The following is an 18,805-nucleotide window of genomic DNA, read 5'->3' as shown; positions in this document are numbered from 1 at the left end:
TGAGATTCAGTTGCTTTTGTGTGAATTTGTGACCCGTCATCACAAAACAAACAAAAAGTCAACAGACATGAAATTTTAGTTAAGAGAATATTCTGAAAGAGCAGACTTTAAGTCTGCTCTCATTTAAAATGATGTATAACTCAAATCAAATTGGCTCTCCTAACCTATCTAAATACTGGAAAGAAAGCACACACTCAGGAAAAGTGTGAACTGAGAAAAGAGGCTCTGAAATGCAGTGTCTATTCAAATGCTTAATCTTTACCAAGCTGTGCTGGCTGTGCGATGAATGGGACAAAAAACAGGACGTAAACCACCGGTGTAACAACAATGAAGGGAATATCAGATTAAACTGAAATTGAGCATGCCTTATTAAGGCATTCTGTCCATAATCAATGCCAACTTTCACAGCAGTAGCATCATCCTTTCAAAAGTTATTAGAGTTGAAAGTGAAGAGCATGTACAAGGTTTTTAAAAAATGAAAAGGGGACTCTAAAGACACCTTATCACACTATTCTATCCAACAAAAAAAAAAAAAATGTTGGAGATAAACTGCTAAAATAACACACTTTCCTGCCTGTTTTATGATCCCAAATTTTAGCATAATGTAGAAGAAGACTTGCTCTTTCAGAAAATATGAAAAAGTCAAGATCGGTTAGGTTGAGCCATTTCATCTATTTTCAGTCCTCACACAAAATCAGTCTGTGCGACTTTCTGTTCGTTTTGTGATGCACGGTCACATTTAGGAAATCATTGTGGTCATACTGGCACGCCAATAGTAACTGAATGTTGTTGGTTGATGATTTGTTGCCATGATGATTTTAAAAAAAAGGAGCGAAATAATGAATATCATGCTTAATTGAGTGATCTGTTGTGATAGCACTCACACAACCATGGTTTATCTATTAGTCATTAGTCTCCAGTCGCACAAGATCATGATGTACGAGAACATGGCTGATTCTGATATCAATTAACCTTAACATGGAATCCCCCGATACAACGTTCATATTAAAGTTGTATTATTTGTGGTTTATATTAAGCATGCATGGACCACTCCGTGCAAGTGCATTTACCATCTAGGTCCGTGAATTACAAACTTTCTGAGGCTCGTCTGTGGCACATGTGATCATAATGCATGGTTCAATCATCATTAGTAGGATTCACACTGATGGGAACAAATCTCAAGATTTGCACCGCGATCCAAATCTAAAGATTTTTGCCTGTGTCGACATAAATATCCCACTAAATAGTGCAATCAGTATGATCTTAATCCCAAGAAATCTTGCGAATATTTTGGATTTGTCATAATTTGAGAAATACATTGTCGCACAATAATTCAAACCACAGCAAGTGTATGAACACTGGAGCAAAAAATCTCAACATTTTTAATCCCGTCATTAAAAACAAGCACGATTCGACATCCATGAACACAAGGGCAAGGGTAATCATTTCAGTAAATTACAGTTTGGTTGACAAATTATCCTGATGAGCAATTAGCAGGATGTTTTGTCTGTCTGCATGGGCGCAAATAAAAAATAAAAAAAAATCTTGATATTTGGATCGTGATCATGATCCTGCTATTTTGTCTGTGTGAATGCTACTGCTGACAGACTGAAATTCCTTGCGGCTGGTAGTGCACAATAATCGGTGTTAAAATTATGCCATCTGTCTTCTACTTTTATATTTCATATATGTAGAAACCCATTCTTTGCCTCTGGCTATATATTTCCCTCATACCTGGCCTGATATGTCTCTATTGGTTAATTGTTGATGCTTTGATGCTTTACATCTAGGGACTTCTATAATCTCTGCTTCTGATGGTTTTGTCCCTATTTCAGGTGTTATAGATGTGCTTAACTTTCTTGAAATCAGCCTTTTAACCCTCTGCATGCATACCATATTACATGTCCATAGGTATGTGTGTGAAATTTGTGCACTTTTGATTCATTGATACAGTAAGGGTTAATCACTACATTGTAGGTACTTGACATCCAGTAATCACCTCAAGATTAATGATTATCTTATACTCCAAGTAAGTTGTTAACTGGAACAGCAAATTTACGTAATTCTATCAGCTTCTGTGGTAAGAAAACAAAGTAATTCCCAGATTGATGCATGATATCACATATTAGGACACCGACAACATACAAAGGCCTGAGAAAGCCAGAAATGGATATGACACATATACAGAGATATGCATGTTCTTAGAGAGATACACAAAAATATGAATATATACCGCAACACATATAAATACATACATGTAAGGGCCCGAATTCACGAAGGTGGCACAATCTTGTCCAAAGTTTAAACCATGGACAAAGACCGTAGTTTTGTATGGGGCGCCAAGTGTCGCAGGGCCTCTTTTGTTATGAAATCAGTCATTTCGTCAACGAAATGATCATATTCAACAAAATGAGCATTTCGTCAATAAAATAGTCATTTCGTCAACAAAATAACTGATTTTGTAACGAAATAGACCAGGTGACACTTGGCGCCCCATAAAAATTTACGGTCTCTGTCCATGGTTTAAATCAAGGACAAGATTGCACACCTTTGTGAATTCGGGCCAGTGACTCTGGAATTTGAAGTCATGATATTCTGACATTATAACCTTGTGCAGAACATTTGTGATTCAATGGTTATCAACAGTTTGTCATTATCAAAAATTATGATTCATGGTGCACAACATCAAGATATCATGAAGATGGCAAAATCATTCAGTCTGCACAGGGAAATGACTCTGTTTTTGATTTTAACTGTTTTTTAAATTTTTTTTCTTCCTTCTCATTTTGAGCTTCACAACCATTTACATTCCCTTCTATTTAAAATATAAAAGAAAAGAATAATGCAGCTGGATTTGCATTTATTTGTCGAGTTGACATTTAGGGCTGAACATTTCTTTGCTGCATACATATCAGGCACACCTGTAGAAGATATTTTCACAGAAAATTTGCAGGATTATTCATTCAGAGGGATGTGTCTCACATAATTGCCTATGGGTACCTTCTGCAACTGCATAGGAATGCTAATCTCAAATCAGAATCTATATTGCTAATATGAAGCCCACCTGCTTCAATACCTGATACAGAAAGCATTTGAAATAAATACAACAATGTGGGCCACAGTAGGCCAGAACATAAATTTGATAAATAGGCGTTTTCACATCGGCCTGATGTTTCAAAATAGCTTGCTATTTTCTGAAATAGCGCACTATTTGATAATGTGAATACAAATTAGCGCACTAATTTTATCGCTCTGATTGAGAAAATTTCTCGAGTCAAATTCGGGACATTTCCGAAATAGCGGGATAATTTGCAAACTAGCGCATTATTTGACTATGTGAAATCGCCTCAAGAAATTAGCGTGATGCATCCCATCATGCCTAGCGTGTGTCATGGCGATCACGCGGGTAATTTTTTTTGAAAGCGCGCGCTCTACTGGTATACCCGACACTGTTTGTGCATGCTCAGCTGTTGAATTAGCTCAAAAAAATTTCGGGCTAATTCCCTTCGGGCTGATGTGAATAGGAAATGAAATAGTGCGCTAATTTGCGATCGCGAAAAATATCTCCAGCTTGGATTTTTATCGGGCTGATGTGAAAACGCCTAATGTGAATAGATTGGTTAGCCAACCTACTTGAGTGAAAGGCAGCAGAACACTCTTTCTAGCTATTCATAGTCACACACATTCTAGATAAAGTTATTAACAAAAAATCATTTTTCGACACTAGAGTAATAGGTGTCAGCGCAATTAATATTTAGGCCATCAAAAATGAGTAATCCAAAGTTTACTTTATTTGGCATAGACTTCAACTGAATTTCATTTGAAAGAATATTTTCTAACAGTATAAAAGCATTGTCGGTATTTTCATTATGTTCTTTAAAAGAACTAATCACACTTGAGGATTTGGGGTCACAAAGGGTTTACATTTTTGGGAACATTTCACATCTGATGAGAAGTTTAAGTAATGATATGTGTGTTTGACATAATTAGTTTTGATCTATAACTATTGTCAGGTAATATCTGTTCAAACCTGAACAATTTTGCAAATGAGAGCTTTCTTTGAGGTAGAAATGTCTGCCTTTATCTATGATTCTTATGGCATGACAACTGTGCCAAATGTGAATCGAGATACTACATAAATATGTCACCTTTGTAAACTTTGGTGAGTTTATTTAATTTTTTAATTCTATTCAATTCAATTCAACTCCATTCAATTCCATTCAATTTAATTCAATTCATTTCAGTTCAATTCAATGTAATTCAATTTCACTTTATTTCCATCCCCAAAAAAGGTAATACGAATACAAAGTTTACCTTTAATAAATCATATTTTAACAATTTGTAAGAAATACAAATCATAAAGTTTAATATGAAATTTATGAACGAACTAATAGAAACAATGCATCAATGGTAATAAAAAATAAATATAGTGGAATAGTGGGAAAGAGTAGTCAACTGAAAAATGGAGCCTGTAAAACCTGAATCACTTGAAAGACAATATGACATCATAATTATATTCCCATATTTACCATTTCCATTTAGAGCATTTTATAACTGATATATATGTTACAGGTCATTAAACTATAGATTGTACTTAAAGTATAGGAGACAAACTTTAGAATGAGATAAATGTTGTGGCACAGATACTGTTAATTGATCCATGTGTACCAGGACGATATGGTGACAAAACAAGAATCAAATATAAATACATGCAAGACTCTCCACAATAAATTTCAAAGTGATGTGACTCTACACACCGTCACCAAGAGGTCCCATTCCATCCTCATCAAACCCATGTCAGTCCTTAAAGGGATGGTACAGTATTGGTGGAAATGAGAATTGGGCTTTTAACTTTTTGCGAGATATCAAGAAAACACTTATGAAATAGTACAGGGCATACCATTTTAAGAGGAATTCAAAGTTTATTTGATGAAAATCGGGATTGGAATGACTGAAAGTACAACAAAGCGATCGTAATAAAAGGTGGATCCTACACTTTATTAGAATCGCTCTGTTGTGGATATCTCAGCAATGTCAAAACCAATTTTCATCAAATAAACATTGAAATCCTCATGGAAGTACATGCTCTTTCATATTTCATAAGAGGTTTCTCATTATCTCACTAAAAAATGTTAGAAACCTGAAATTAGGTCTCAACCAAAACTATACGATCCCTTTAACTCTTTGCGTGCAAGTGGACTTTAGACAGAGTGTACAAACCTATGGGGTTTTCTGTGCCAATCTGCACTCATAGCAGACAAAGGGTTAATACTTCTCTCTACCTGCTGACCATGTTAAAATTATACATGCAACAGAGTCGAGCCCATCTGAGGAGCTCCCGCAGCCTTTCAACAATGGAGCGGAGGGGGTTAAGGCGGCCGACTCGAGTCAATATTGCCCTGGTATGTGCATTTTTCAAGACAAGTCTGGCATGCCCCTTCGTGCCTTGTTTGAGTCTCGCAAGACTGATGAGAAGGATGAAACGGTGAAATATTATCGCGAGTAACATGGAAGGTAATGTAAATTGCTGGGGTTGGCACCACATGGTTGCCAGTTTGGTTTCCTGTTGACTTTTTTTTTCTTTTCCCTCCCCAACAGGAATCATCAGCGTTCAACCTCCACTCACTGCTTGTTGCCTGTGACAGATTAAGTGATCTTCCCAGCTTTTGTTGTTTTTGTTTTTTGTTTTAAGAGTACATTCCCACTCCTATTTTTATGCACACTGCAGCATCCACTCTGGAGTACATTCAGTCCAGCATCCTGAAGAGTAGGTGGGTTCGGAATCATTTTGGTTTCCTTTATCTCAGTATGCCTTCTCTTATAACAACCATCTTGCTTTGACTTAGGAATCACTCACATTGCATATTTATTCATACTGTGTTTTTGCTTTGTTTTGTTTAACCTCATCTGGCAGTCTGTATTCATCCTATTGTGGCGTAACATTTCGCATTCCTTGTGACATACTGATACGCTCTGTGCCGAGTGCCACTTTTCAGCTTTGCCCACATCAACTTGGAGCAGTGTGTAATTATTTACTTGGCCTAATCTAAATATTCTGTCTCTCCCACAATATCCACTTCCTCATCTCTCCAGCAGTGAATCCTGTCATTTTGCCAATTAAATCATCTCTGCAAGCATCTGAAATATTTGCAGTTTTCCGTCTATGGTACGTTTTGCACGCAGATGGAACAAGCAGCCGTTAACCCATTGAAGACTAGTCGCGAGCATACTCAGGCAGGTGTGTATGGGAAGTGCGTGTTACAGGAAAATTTGCTCCTCCTATCGTGTCCATTAAGAATCATAGGGAAATTTTAACAGTGAAAAACTACAATTCTGCATAACTATGAAATGATTTTTACTTTTTGTCTTCATTTGTCTGATCGAGAATGCCACTAAACATAGTCTGAATTTATATACAAAGCATACTGACTAAGAATATAGGCTACATAACATTGTAATGTATTCTGTATGTACAGACGGGATAAGCTGATAATACCTTTATCTACTGTGGGTGTCTGTATCACTATTTCTATGTCTGTCAGTCAGTTTTTCAGTTTGTCTCTCTACCTCCCTCTCTCTCCTCATTCCCCGCTGTGTCATCCTAGTTGCTGAGGGCTTTAATGGTCTCGTCACTCATACCGAATCTGACGGTCGTGATGCCGCGGCCATCCGTCACATGAAACAAACATTCATTTCCCACCCTCCCACCTGGTCTTTCTAAAACAAGTTGATCAATTCCACGGTGTGGAGATCACAAGAATGAGACAGTGTGAGAGATAGACAGAGAGAGAAGGCGAGGAAAAAAGAAATAAAGAAGGAAAAATCAAGACAAGAGAAGCAAAGGCAAGCGATTGCGCCTGGTAGTCCTACCTGCTTCCAATATTGAATTACAATCCCCTCGGTCACGACAGGATAATTTTGAGACTAGCTCCCTCGGCAATTTGGCTACCCTCGACTCATTAACACCATAATATTCAGTCCAGGGAAGGGCTCCTGTTGGGATAAACACACACAAACTTCTTTGAAACATGCAGGCAATTTTGAGTACAAGTTTACAACAGCTACAGGTTGAAAACAATGCATCTAAACAGTTCAGCGTAGACAAGTTTTTGGTATTCGATTCCCGGCACTCTCTAGAAGATAAAATGAAGGCGACTGTAAAGTAATACAAACAAGCATTTCTCCAGTTTTTCTTGTTGACCTTAATTCATCCAATAGCCAACTAATCAAGACTTGTAGCGTGCCCTTTTATGTGCACGCACCTACATTTGTGTGTTGATAACAGGTTGAGGAGATAAAGTGGGGGGGGGGGGGGGGGGGGGGGCTTGCCGAGAGGTACAAAGGGCAACTTGTAAGGTAAACAACCGAGTCCAAAGTAAGTGTCAAGCTTCCCGCATTGTAATGATGCTAGTTATCACCTCCGTTTATAGTTGCACGAGGAATTACATTCAATTACAAAAGACTTAGGGAGTGATAGATGGCTTAATTAGGGAGCCAGTGTATGCTTTTGTCCCATGGGTAGTGAAATATCAACAGGACACACACTCTATGAATTGAGGTCCTTGCACTAAACCTGAAGAAGTCTATTCCAACTGATGCAATGGACTATAATTACACCATTCTGTTGTGTAATGACTGTAATCCAGCTATAGCTTTTTATCACAGACCTCACTGTTTTCAGTTTTTGTGTTAGTACTTACAATTCATTGTCCACTCAAGCCTGTTGTTCTCAGTATGACCTATAAATGACACCACACAAGATTGTATAGAGTTATTCATTCACAATGAATTTTAAGGTGTTATGGGCAATGGATAGATTTGCTGAACAAGAGTAAATGTTATTTGATCATTAGCATTCTTTGTTTTCATTACATTATATGAACTGATACTAATTAACAAAATTATATGAAATTATGTTACAAATGCAAATATTTCTTTTTCGGAGGTAAATCGGTTAAATAGCTGTAACTCGACAGTTAAAATAATTACACCACGTTGACCTGTCAGGTAAGGCAGTAAGGTAGAGGAGAAGTGGTCTAAGAATGACAAGGAAGCATAAATGTTTGCCTCCACCATGAAGGTTTAGTTTTGGCTGGCATATGCGTGTTGGTTTGTTTGTTTGACTGTTAGCAATGTTACTCGAAAAGTTAGGAACAGATTTGATGATTTTTTTTTTTTTTTTGGTGATCAGAATAGGTCCATTACAGCACAAGGAACTGTATAAGGTAATTACCCCATCGAGGACAATTACCCCGAGCCAAATACTAGTTAGTGATAAGGTTGGAGAAAAGATTAGGGTTAGGGATTAGGTCTTGGGTTAGAGTTTGGGTTAGGGTTAGGATTGGGTTCCGGATTAGGGTTAGGGTTAGGGTCAGGGGAAGAGTCTGGGGTAATTGTAAGGGGATAATTGCCCTAGACCCAAAAGGAACACATGATTATTTAGTAGTTTTGATTTGTATCATAGTCTGGATTTATTTTTTTCCAAGGTGCATGCTCAGCCTCTATGGCATAAGTGATCATACAGCCACTGTGGGGAGTGGTGCCCTCTGAGTGCAGTTAGTTTTGCAAGTGTATACAACAGTACTGAAATGCATGAAGGAATGTTGTTTTAGACAAAGAGTATAATTGCATCCGAACATCTTGTTTATCTCATCATTTACAGAAACACAAACTAACACACACACACACACACACACACACACACACACACAAACACCTATGAATATACATCAGATTAAAGATTTCTGATGGGTAACAGTTTTGAGGTAAACTGATTATTTTTTCCTCTCTATCTTCATGGAAAAATTGCTGGCTATTATGTTCCTACTGGATGAAGCAAGCCCGTTCCATCGACAAGTGCGAAAGGAAGCAATTACCTGTCGATATGCCCATTACTGCGGGCTCCCGTTAGATGACGCTCTGCGAGCCAGCCTTGCCCCTTTTTTTATTTTACCTACTCAAGAGCATTTTGCTGGTTGGATATTCCCTCCCCCCCCCCCCCAAATCGATGCCCCAATGTCACCGTAGCTCTCTCCAGTTCGCCTACAGAGCTGTAATGCCAAACAAGTGGCATTCCGCGTGGAGGAGAGAGCCACTCCAGAGTAGCTGAACATCTTTATTCCAAAAACTCTGGCTCGAGATGCCCGCTTCTGGGAATGCTAATTGCGCAGCGGGGGACTGGAGGATGCTATTACCGTGGTTTTCTGTGTGTCAAAATTTGAGGCAAGATGTGGTTATTGTGTTTGTCTGTTAATTTTGGTTTGTTTTTCATTTACTTTCTTGTTCGTGCTCTGGAAAAGAGTGACTTGGGAGTAATCTGAATATAGCAAATGATTGTGAACATCTCACCAATGTGAATGAGCAATGAAAAGAAAATTGCCAGCATACAGATTTCAATATACAACCGTGCTTTCTTCCATGTCCCTTTCATGGAGGCCATCATTTGACCAGATGTTTAACACTTTCACAGGAAATAAAACTGAATATTAGTGAAGTGTATCACTTTTCATATTCAGCATACTGAAACTGCACTCAAGCAAACAATTATTGCAAGATCCACATGAAAAAAGAAGTTCTTCGGGATTTGATGATAATCTAGAACTGGGATTTTATAGCTACTTTCACAGGATAATTGCTTTAAGATATATTATCTAAATTCAGTGACAAATATAGAATCTGTGTGCACATTCAAATGAAAATACATACATACATACATACATCTAGACATACATTAATGTTTGAATACTATACTATAATGCATGTAAAAAAAAAACCAAGTTCTAAGTAGCTTAAGTAATGCTACACAACATTTTACTTAAAAGAGGTGAATCCTAAAAAAAAAAAAAAAAAAAGTGCAAACACTTTTGGAGGACCCTACATTACGAAGTCTAAGGGATATATAATGTCTTCAAAAGTCTTAAATATTAAATACTGAAATGCATATTTTCCTCTTTTTTTTTTGGGGGGGGGGGGATAAGCAAGTATTTAACCCATTGAGGACGAGCTGACTTTGCTATAGCACACATTTCCTATAGACAGCTGCCTGAGTATACTTGAGACTGGTCTTCAATGCATTGATGTGAGACAAAAAATATACATAATATTTTGTATAATATGGTGACCTCTCAAGAATCTGTTTCATTACTGATTTGTTCTAATATCTTTATGTCTTTATCTTGGGGACTCTTTTATCTGTTGACAGAGTGACTTTAATTACATATAGACAACCCAAACTTGATACTACCTTTAAATAGCTTGATATCTAATCTACTCTGTCACTCTTCTTAGTCTAAATAAGGACCTCAGCTTCCTCTGAGATAAAATTCAAATTTGACAAATTGTCCCAGTGCCTGTCAAATGACACTTGACTAAAAGAGCCTTCTCAAGTAGTTAAAATGTCATGTGCTTCAAGCTCTTATTCAAAACAGAGAAATCAGAGGAACACATGTGCTGAGACTTCTCCCGTTTTATTCATGATACCATATAAATTAAGAAGTGTTGAATACCACAAGTACAAGTAAAAAATTTAGACAACGCACTTGTTTTCCAACTCAAAACTTTTACAACTGAAATTCTGAGAAGTTGGTTTTAGTTAGCTACAGGGCAGCACTTATCTAGCATATTTACATCTGGGCCTTCTTGTGTGCATGTGTGTGTGTGTGGGGGGGGGGGGGGTAGTACATAAATTTTTAAAATCACATTTTCTTTCTAAATTCCCTCTACATTCCAAGTCAATACAATCAGTGATATATAAAAATTGATACAATAACACTTTTGTGAGTTATTTTCTTTGTAGCAGTACTAAGCCAGTTTCTTCCCAACAACTTTACTTCCCAAATCATATCAATTATGATCATCAGTATAACTAAAGTCGTACTACTAATAAATATCTTGTGTATCAAGTCATCACGGGCATGGTTATAGGCAAAATACGATTCAGTGATTCCATGCACTGGATGTCTCTTTTATACCACAGCTACGAAAAATATGCTCACAACAGTTTACTACTTGGAGCTGTGAGATAGCAATCACTGTCCATTTACAGATGAAAGCTGAAAGCTGAAAAAGAACTTCTTCTCACGGCCAGTTTGGAACAACACTTCCATTGCATAAAAAAGATTGTTTTTCTTCTTTTTCCAAAAGTAAACAACATCTCAGCTTCCAGGCACAGAGATGTGAAACTGTGCATGCATTTTATTGCTCCCCGGAAATATTGCAATATTGGAGTGCTGAAACAGGATTCATAAGGACTAAATTAGGAACACAACACACTCTTCTTTCTACAATCAGGGTGAAATAATGCCTCCGGCCACTTTGTTGCGGAGGCATAAAAAAGTTATTATGTAGAAAAATATCCCTACAGATACTGGGGACAAAATCAGATGACATGCACAAGAACAGATTTCATGTAACTCAATGCCACTGAAACATATCCTAAATCAAATTTTAGCCCTGAAGAACTTCTTCTGTACAGGTGCAAAAAAAAAAGACAATGAAATGTTAAATGTGTATGTGCTTCTTTCATACCTTTATGGGTACCACTGATACATACAGTTATCAGAACACCGTTTCATGAAAGTTGTCAGTCTCTGACAACTTCAGTAAAATCCTAGGTTTTGATTAGCTGAGAAGCTCTGGTGTCTGACTGTTACCATGGTGATTGTCAGAAACTGATGACTTGTCAGGGCTGACAACTTTCATGAAACGGTGCCCAGGATACATATTGAAGACAAATAAATCATGATGCAAGAATTACCGGTACTTGCGGGTAGCTACATATGTGATTATGAACAATCAAAGCACTATCCTCTTAAAGTTGCACACAGTTAGATGAATAGGTTTGGAAAAAAAAAAGTCTCTTAAAAATTGCCTACACTGATCCTGATAAGAAATATTGATATTTGTATAAAAGAATATCAGAAGTTTGGTATCTTAATTAGGCCTATATCTTGTCTAACTTATAAAACTGTTACAATGGTTTGACACAAATTTATATTTATGAAGTAATCTACTACAATAGTTTGAATTGATCTATTGAGTATGAATTGCACACTTGACTACACCTCAAATGTTATCTGGTGGGTAGCTTTCTCTAAGTTTCTGGGAAAGGTTTTTAGCAGTGATGTGGGTAGAACTGGGAAGAAAATAATCTTAAGAAGTCAGCACTACCAGTTAGGTAATCAATATAATTTGGGTTTATCAGGCCTTCGGGATGACACGCACACTCAATGCCCAAGTCACAGGTTCCTTCACTGGTAGGGTTAGGGTTTGGTGAATCATGTCACACATCATTACATTTCTTAGACCATATCCATGATGTTCTATACAGAAAATATTGGAAGACAGAGACATAGTGAGAAGTGCCTAAGCAGGTGAAAAAAAAACTAGATATATCGCTACGGCGACTGATATGCCTCCGCCATAATGCATGGTTCTCCTAATAGGTCTATAGTACAATGTCTTGACAATGTGTGATGACAGTTTCACACAATTGGCAAAATATTAAAATGACAGGTTTGCCACAAATGTGCTGAATGTTCACTTTCCTAGAACTAGGTTCAATTGGATGAATGATTAAAAATGTCAGAGTGCAGGTATTTGGGGAACTGATGATTTTTACTTGACTTTTGACCCTTTTATAAGTTTATGCATTGAGTAATTTTCAAGGTATTGAGAAAAAGTATAATTTCAGTATCAAATGGGAAAATAGCATTATCTAAACCTGGCCTTTGACCTTTGACCTCACAGTTCCAAAGAGAATCACTGTTAGGTTGAACATGCATAAATATGTAAGTTTCATGATGATACCTTGAGTTACTGAGATATGGAGGAAAAAGTGCAATTCAACACTTTCACTTGACCTTTGACCTTTGACCTTTTGGCAAGAAACTTCCCACAGAATATATATCGGGTAATACATGCATACATCAAGTTAAAAAAAAAAAACCTTCAGGCATTGCATAACCATAAGGAAAGTAGTGATATTTTGAGGAGTTGACCTTGACCTTTGACCCCCTGACCTTTGAACCATGACCCCCCAACTTCCCTAGATAATCACTGCCCATTGGAACAAGCATATATACTAAGTTCCATGAAGATACCTTGAACCATTTGCGAGATATGGAGAAAAAACATGAATTTTCAACCTTTTTTTTCACAAAATAACCTGTGACCTTTGACCTTCGACCCTGTGACCCTAAAATCCAAACAAAGTATTATCCCCCCAGGATATACCCTCATACCAAGTTTGGTGTAAAACCACCACACGGTTCTTGAGATATCGACAAAAACAAAATGGGACGGACGTACGTACGGACGGAAGGACGACCCGAAAACATAATGCTTCCGGCCACTTCGTTGGCGGAGGCATAAAAAAAAATTGGTCACGAAGAAAGGCCAGTGTCGCACACACAAACAGACCCTGTTAAATTTACTTTTCCATGTATAAAGACGGAATAAGCGAGGGCACCATCACCAAAAACAATAGGCGTCTTCATTTTACCATAACACACCTTCATGCCAAATTTGAAGATGATCTAAGAAGAACTGCAGCCAGTACAGTGCTCACAAGAAAATCTCTGCGGCGGACGCGGCGCAAGGAGGCCAAATCCATAAGTATCCTCCGAACTCTGTTTGGGGGATACAATGAGTGGATGACCTATATGTCAACACTCAGCATACTTTCACACCCCATGATAGCATACTATGCAAATGATATGCAAATGAGTCCATTATGCCCATTGCATATGGATATGAAAGATTGAAAATACTGAAAAATGTGAAATACATACACTTTGTATGACTACGTTCCTCTTTAACTGGAACATTTTCTCTGTGTGTACAGCTATAATATTGTCATCTACAGAAACATTCAAATCCAAACTTCAAAACGTTACCTATTCCTCTCACACTGAGGACTATAATTGCAGTCTACAATGTTCGGAACAATTGTATTCTTTATCTGGTATGTGTTTGTTGTTGTTTGCCATTTTCTTCTCTGTTGTCATGCTTGAACATGTGTTATATGTATCTTTTCATTTATGAAGCGCCATGAGCACTAAAAAGCGGACCTGTGCGCTATACAAGTAGCCACTATTATCATTATTATTATCATTGCTACTTCTACTACTATTACTACTACTACTACTACTACTACTACTAATAATAATAATAATAACACTAATATTAATTGAACTCTGCAATACATCTTGTAAAACTATGTCTGCTGATTCTTTAACTCCTTTACATGTACCGGTATCAGTGTTTTTTTGTGAGTGAATATATGCTACTGTCATACATTGTATAGTACATGTGTGAATAATGTGCACAGCTATTAATATTTACCAGGTACCATATTTTTTCCTTTCATTGATTTCACATTTTTCACAGAGGAAGACATTCAAAACTACAGAAGCACTCTGAGAGCGCAGACCTCCGCCAAGCATGCAGCTCATTTCCACCACTGATCTTGTTCTTCCATAGAAGTGATTTCCACCCATACATACTTATAGCATTGTGTGCTGAAAGTCGCCCAATTTCCCAATATAGAAGCCTTTGTTACGTCATAAAACCTCAGCTGCACGGCGCGCCTCGCCCTAGCAGAAACTAGAGCACGCACTAGTGCGCGCATGCAAACCTCAAATACGCACAGCCTGAACTCCCAAATTCATTGACCCTACCTGCCAAAATATCAAAAATCCTTCATAAATTCCTCCAAAATTCTCAGATCACTACCAAAATTTGATCATCTGTTACTTGTATCAATCTAAACCTTTCCTGTAAGTTTCATCCAAATTCGTTACCTACTTTTTGAGTTATTTTGCACACAGACAAACTAACTAACTAACAAACAAACAAACAAACAAACAAACAAACCAACGGTAACGAAAACATAACCTTCCCCCTGGGCGGAGGTAATAACACAGTAACAGCAGATTTTTGACAGAAAAAATCGACTTTATCTGCAGATTATCCTATCATTGTTTTGATAGCAGAAATTCTAAAGAATTTGATAGGGTTGGGGTTTTAGGTGGTATGGAATTGTTAAATGGTATTGTTAAATTCAAGTATCAGAATGGCTAATCACTTTCGATATCCAGCTGAATCCCTGCTTGGCAAACTGCTTGGCACACTCTCTTATTGCCACAAACTAGCATTAGACTAACATGAAAACATATGAGTGGGACTGTAAGGACAGCAGCAATTCTGCTTAACCCACCACCTAGGCTTCAGTTTCTGTACCCGTTCACATGGGTGAACCGACATTTAAGAATTTTTAGCTGGCAGAAATGTATCAATACATTGCTTTGAAAGTGACTGCTATACAGAATCAGAGCATAATAGTATTATGTGAGTTTTGTCCTGGCAGCTCATATTACAGGATATAACAGTAGTTGTTGAATTCATGTTCATGGAATACAGCAGTGAACACAGAAATGTACAAATGCACGTTACATGATCAGGAGTTGATATTTTCACATGTTGTTAGATTTGCGAATAGTACCCAGATCGCAGAATTCCCACAAATAACCCCAGGAAAACAGGTACAGTGTGAAGTCTCATTAATAAAGATTGTCTTTGATGCATTTGAGATGACAAAAAATGATGTCAAGTTTCAAAACTAAATGCAATCGTAAAATTTGCTTTGTGTTTGCTCTGTGTTGTGGGCTGCTCAGGTGCAGCCCTGTCGCGATTTATACAGCGACTGGGCTGTGCATAGTTAGTGTACAGTGTATTTACATAATATGTGTATGCACAGGCCTGTCACATCATTATCACAGCAAGTCATGACTGGTACTCGTAGTGGTCTCAGTCTGGTGGCCCCTGGCTGGGCCCCCTGCCTTGGGCCAGCACTTAGGCTCCTGGCCTCGGCCCGGCCTTGGGCCCCGTGAGCCCCGTGGGCCCCTGGGCCACTGGGCCTGGGCCTACTTGGGCTATGGGCCCCTGGGCCTGGGCCCACTTGGGCTCTGGGCCCCTGGTTCCGGGCTAAGGCCCGTGGCCTTGGGTCCGGCCATAGGCCCCGCCTTTGGCCCGGCTGTACTTTGTACATGGTCTATGTGAAATCAGGCTTGTCTGTAACTGTATAATTACAAATAATTACAAATAATCACAAATGATCAACAGGTCCATATTACATATAGGACTATATGAATATATGAATATATGATTATATGAATATATACAATGTATGTGAATATATATATTACATATATGAATATATAAATGTGATCAGGCATTCTGTTACGGTGTCAGATCTGCGGTCATTCATATATAGCAAATTTTATGCATGTATAAATGGCATACATTCATGTGTACAGTATGCTACTTGATTGAATCAGCCAATGGAGAAAGATCACACTATTGAACAATACTTGAAAGACATGTACAGTTCAATGACTCATTGCTTGTTATTATGAACTCTGTAGAGGTATGCAGCCCTCTTCAGATGGAAAACATACAGTTGGCTATCAAACAGAGCTTGCAAAACCATCAACAATTTATTGAGTGTGTGTGTGTGTGTGTGTGTGTGTGTTAGAGCTATTTGGCTTGTTTCCTTTGCATGCATCATCACAAATTCCCGAAGTCTGAATAAAGTGAAACCAAGACCTTCATATACATGTGCTGCATTGTAAGGTGCTGGATCAGAGCACTACCATAAGATTGACACCATGGCGGGAATTGTGCTAACAGTGTACTATCCTTCCTGTGCATTTATGTTAAAGTGTACCAATACCCTGAAAATCACATTTAAACTAGAAATGTCACTATGGCGACTGATACCTCCACCATAATGCATGATTCTCCCAATAGGTGTATAGTACAATGTCTTCACAATGTGTGATGACAGTTTCACATAACTTGGCAAAATACTGATATGACAGGTTTGTCAGAAATGTATTGAATGTTCACTTTCCTCAAACTGGGTTTGCTATAATTGTCTAAGAGTGCAGGTACACATATTTGGGGGATTGAGGATTTTTACTTGACTTCTGACCAACCCTGTTATAAGTTTATGCATTGAGTACTTTTCAAGGTATGAAGAAAGAGTGTAATTACAGTACAAAATAGATTTTTTTTTTCATTTAAACCTGACCTTTGATCCTTAACCTTTGACCTCTGGAAATTTCCCGGAGAATCTCCATTAGGTAATACAACATGTATATATTAAGTTTTAAAACTAATAATGCAAGCATTGAATATACACTAGTATATGAGGGAAACAGTAAAATTTTGAGGAGTTGACCTTGACCTTTGACGCCTGACTACATACTGACCCATGACCCCTAAATTCCCTAGATAATCCCTGCCAGTCAGTACATGCATATGTACCAAGTTCTATGAAGATCCATTAAACCATTTGCGAGAAAAGTGAAATTGCAACATTTTCACCTAACCTTTGACCTTTTGACCTTTGACCTTATGACATGAAACTCTCTCTGGAGAATCTTTACGCAGTAGTACATGTCTACACTAAGTTTCAATAAAATACCTTCGGGCATTGCATAGATATGGGGGAAATAGCAACATTTTTAGCATTTGACCTTGACCTTTTGACCTTTGACCTCTTGCCAATGTCACTAAAATCTCCCCAACTAATTGCTCCATCATACATCATCCTTGGACCAAGTTTGGTGAAAGCTGCTTCATCCAGTTTTGAGTTATCACGTAAACAGATAAATTTTAGGATTTGACCTTGATCTTTGACCTTTGACCTCTGTCCGATTTCACTAAAAAAACTAATATGTAATTGTCCCATCATACATCATCCTCAGACAAAGTTTGGTGAAATTTGCTAAATCCAGTCTTGAGTTATCGCGTAAACGGATACAATTTCATGATTATGATTTGACCTTGACCTTTGACCTTTGACTTTTGGCCGATTTCACCCAAAATCTAATCAAGTAATTGCCCCATCATACTTTATACTCGGACCAAGTTTGGTAAAATTCCAGTCAATATTTCTCAAGTTACCGCGTAAACGAATGCGGACGGACGGATGGGCGTACGGACGGACGTACGGATGGACGGACAACCCGAAAACATAATGCCTCCGGCACCACTTCGTGGCGGAGGCATAAAAATGTTATGAGGCAGTGTGGCCTTGTAAACGGCACTGCAGTATTTTGAGGGCTGACAAGGGATATGTTTGGCGGAAAATCAGCAATTTGACCTTTCCAGCCATAAGGGTAGTGAGACAATTTGGGAAACACTTCACTTTCCATGAAACCTGCAGTATTTTTTTTTTGTGTGTGTGTGCGTGTGTTTTGAATACTGCACACAAGTAACAGTTGGCATCTCTGACTCACACTTCCAGATCACTGCCCAACACAAGTTTTCTTGGAGACATCCACATTCCAAACACAGGCAACAACTGGACTGGATCCCTACAATGTACACCACTCAAAGACATGCTACTTGACCCTAATCTTGTGTGAGTGCTGACCGTTCATTTGTGTGTTGCAAATTCAGAATGCAGTCAAAGAAATTCTACCACACCAGCCAAAGAGACGAAAGACACATATATGCTGACCAGAAACTGTGGAGCAGTTTGCCACCATCTTTGAGGAGGAACTTGGAGCCTTCTGTCATGAGGAGTCCGGCACAAAGAAGTGGGAAGAGCTGTGACAAAGCATCCATAGCTTTGGCCATTTTGGGGGCAAAAACCATTGGTTACATGATTGGTTTGTAGCCAAGTCAAATAAGATGACACCCAACACTAGAGCCAAATGTGCCATACTAGCAGAGTACAAGAAGTCTCCCAAAAAGAAGAACCTCCAGATCCTCAGGGCTGAAAGAAGCAAGGTCC

General features: G+C 38.1%; 1 protein-coding gene across 1 annotated transcript in view; it reads right to left on the bottom strand.

The window, feature by feature from the left end:
- The window catches only part of LOC140229351 (zinc finger MIZ domain-containing protein 1-like), a 288,520-nt gene that overhangs the window by 218,495 nt on the left and 51,220 nt on the right, over positions 1-18,805 (bottom strand). The window contains exon 2 of the mRNA XM_072309636.1: positions 6,871-6,993. The gene's annotated coding sequence lies outside the window, so the exon portion shown is untranslated. The remainder of the gene's footprint in view (positions 1-6,870; positions 6,994-18,805) is intronic.

The sequence above is a fragment of the Diadema setosum genome, chromosome 5 (assembly GCF_964275005.1).
Source record: "Diadema setosum chromosome 5, eeDiaSeto1, whole genome shotgun sequence".
Taxonomy (NCBI): Eukaryota; Metazoa; Echinodermata; class Echinoidea; order Diadematoida; family Diadematidae; genus Diadema; species Diadema setosum.
The sequence above is the reverse complement of the archived record's forward strand: the minus strand, read 5'-3'. Positions and strand labels throughout refer to the sequence as shown.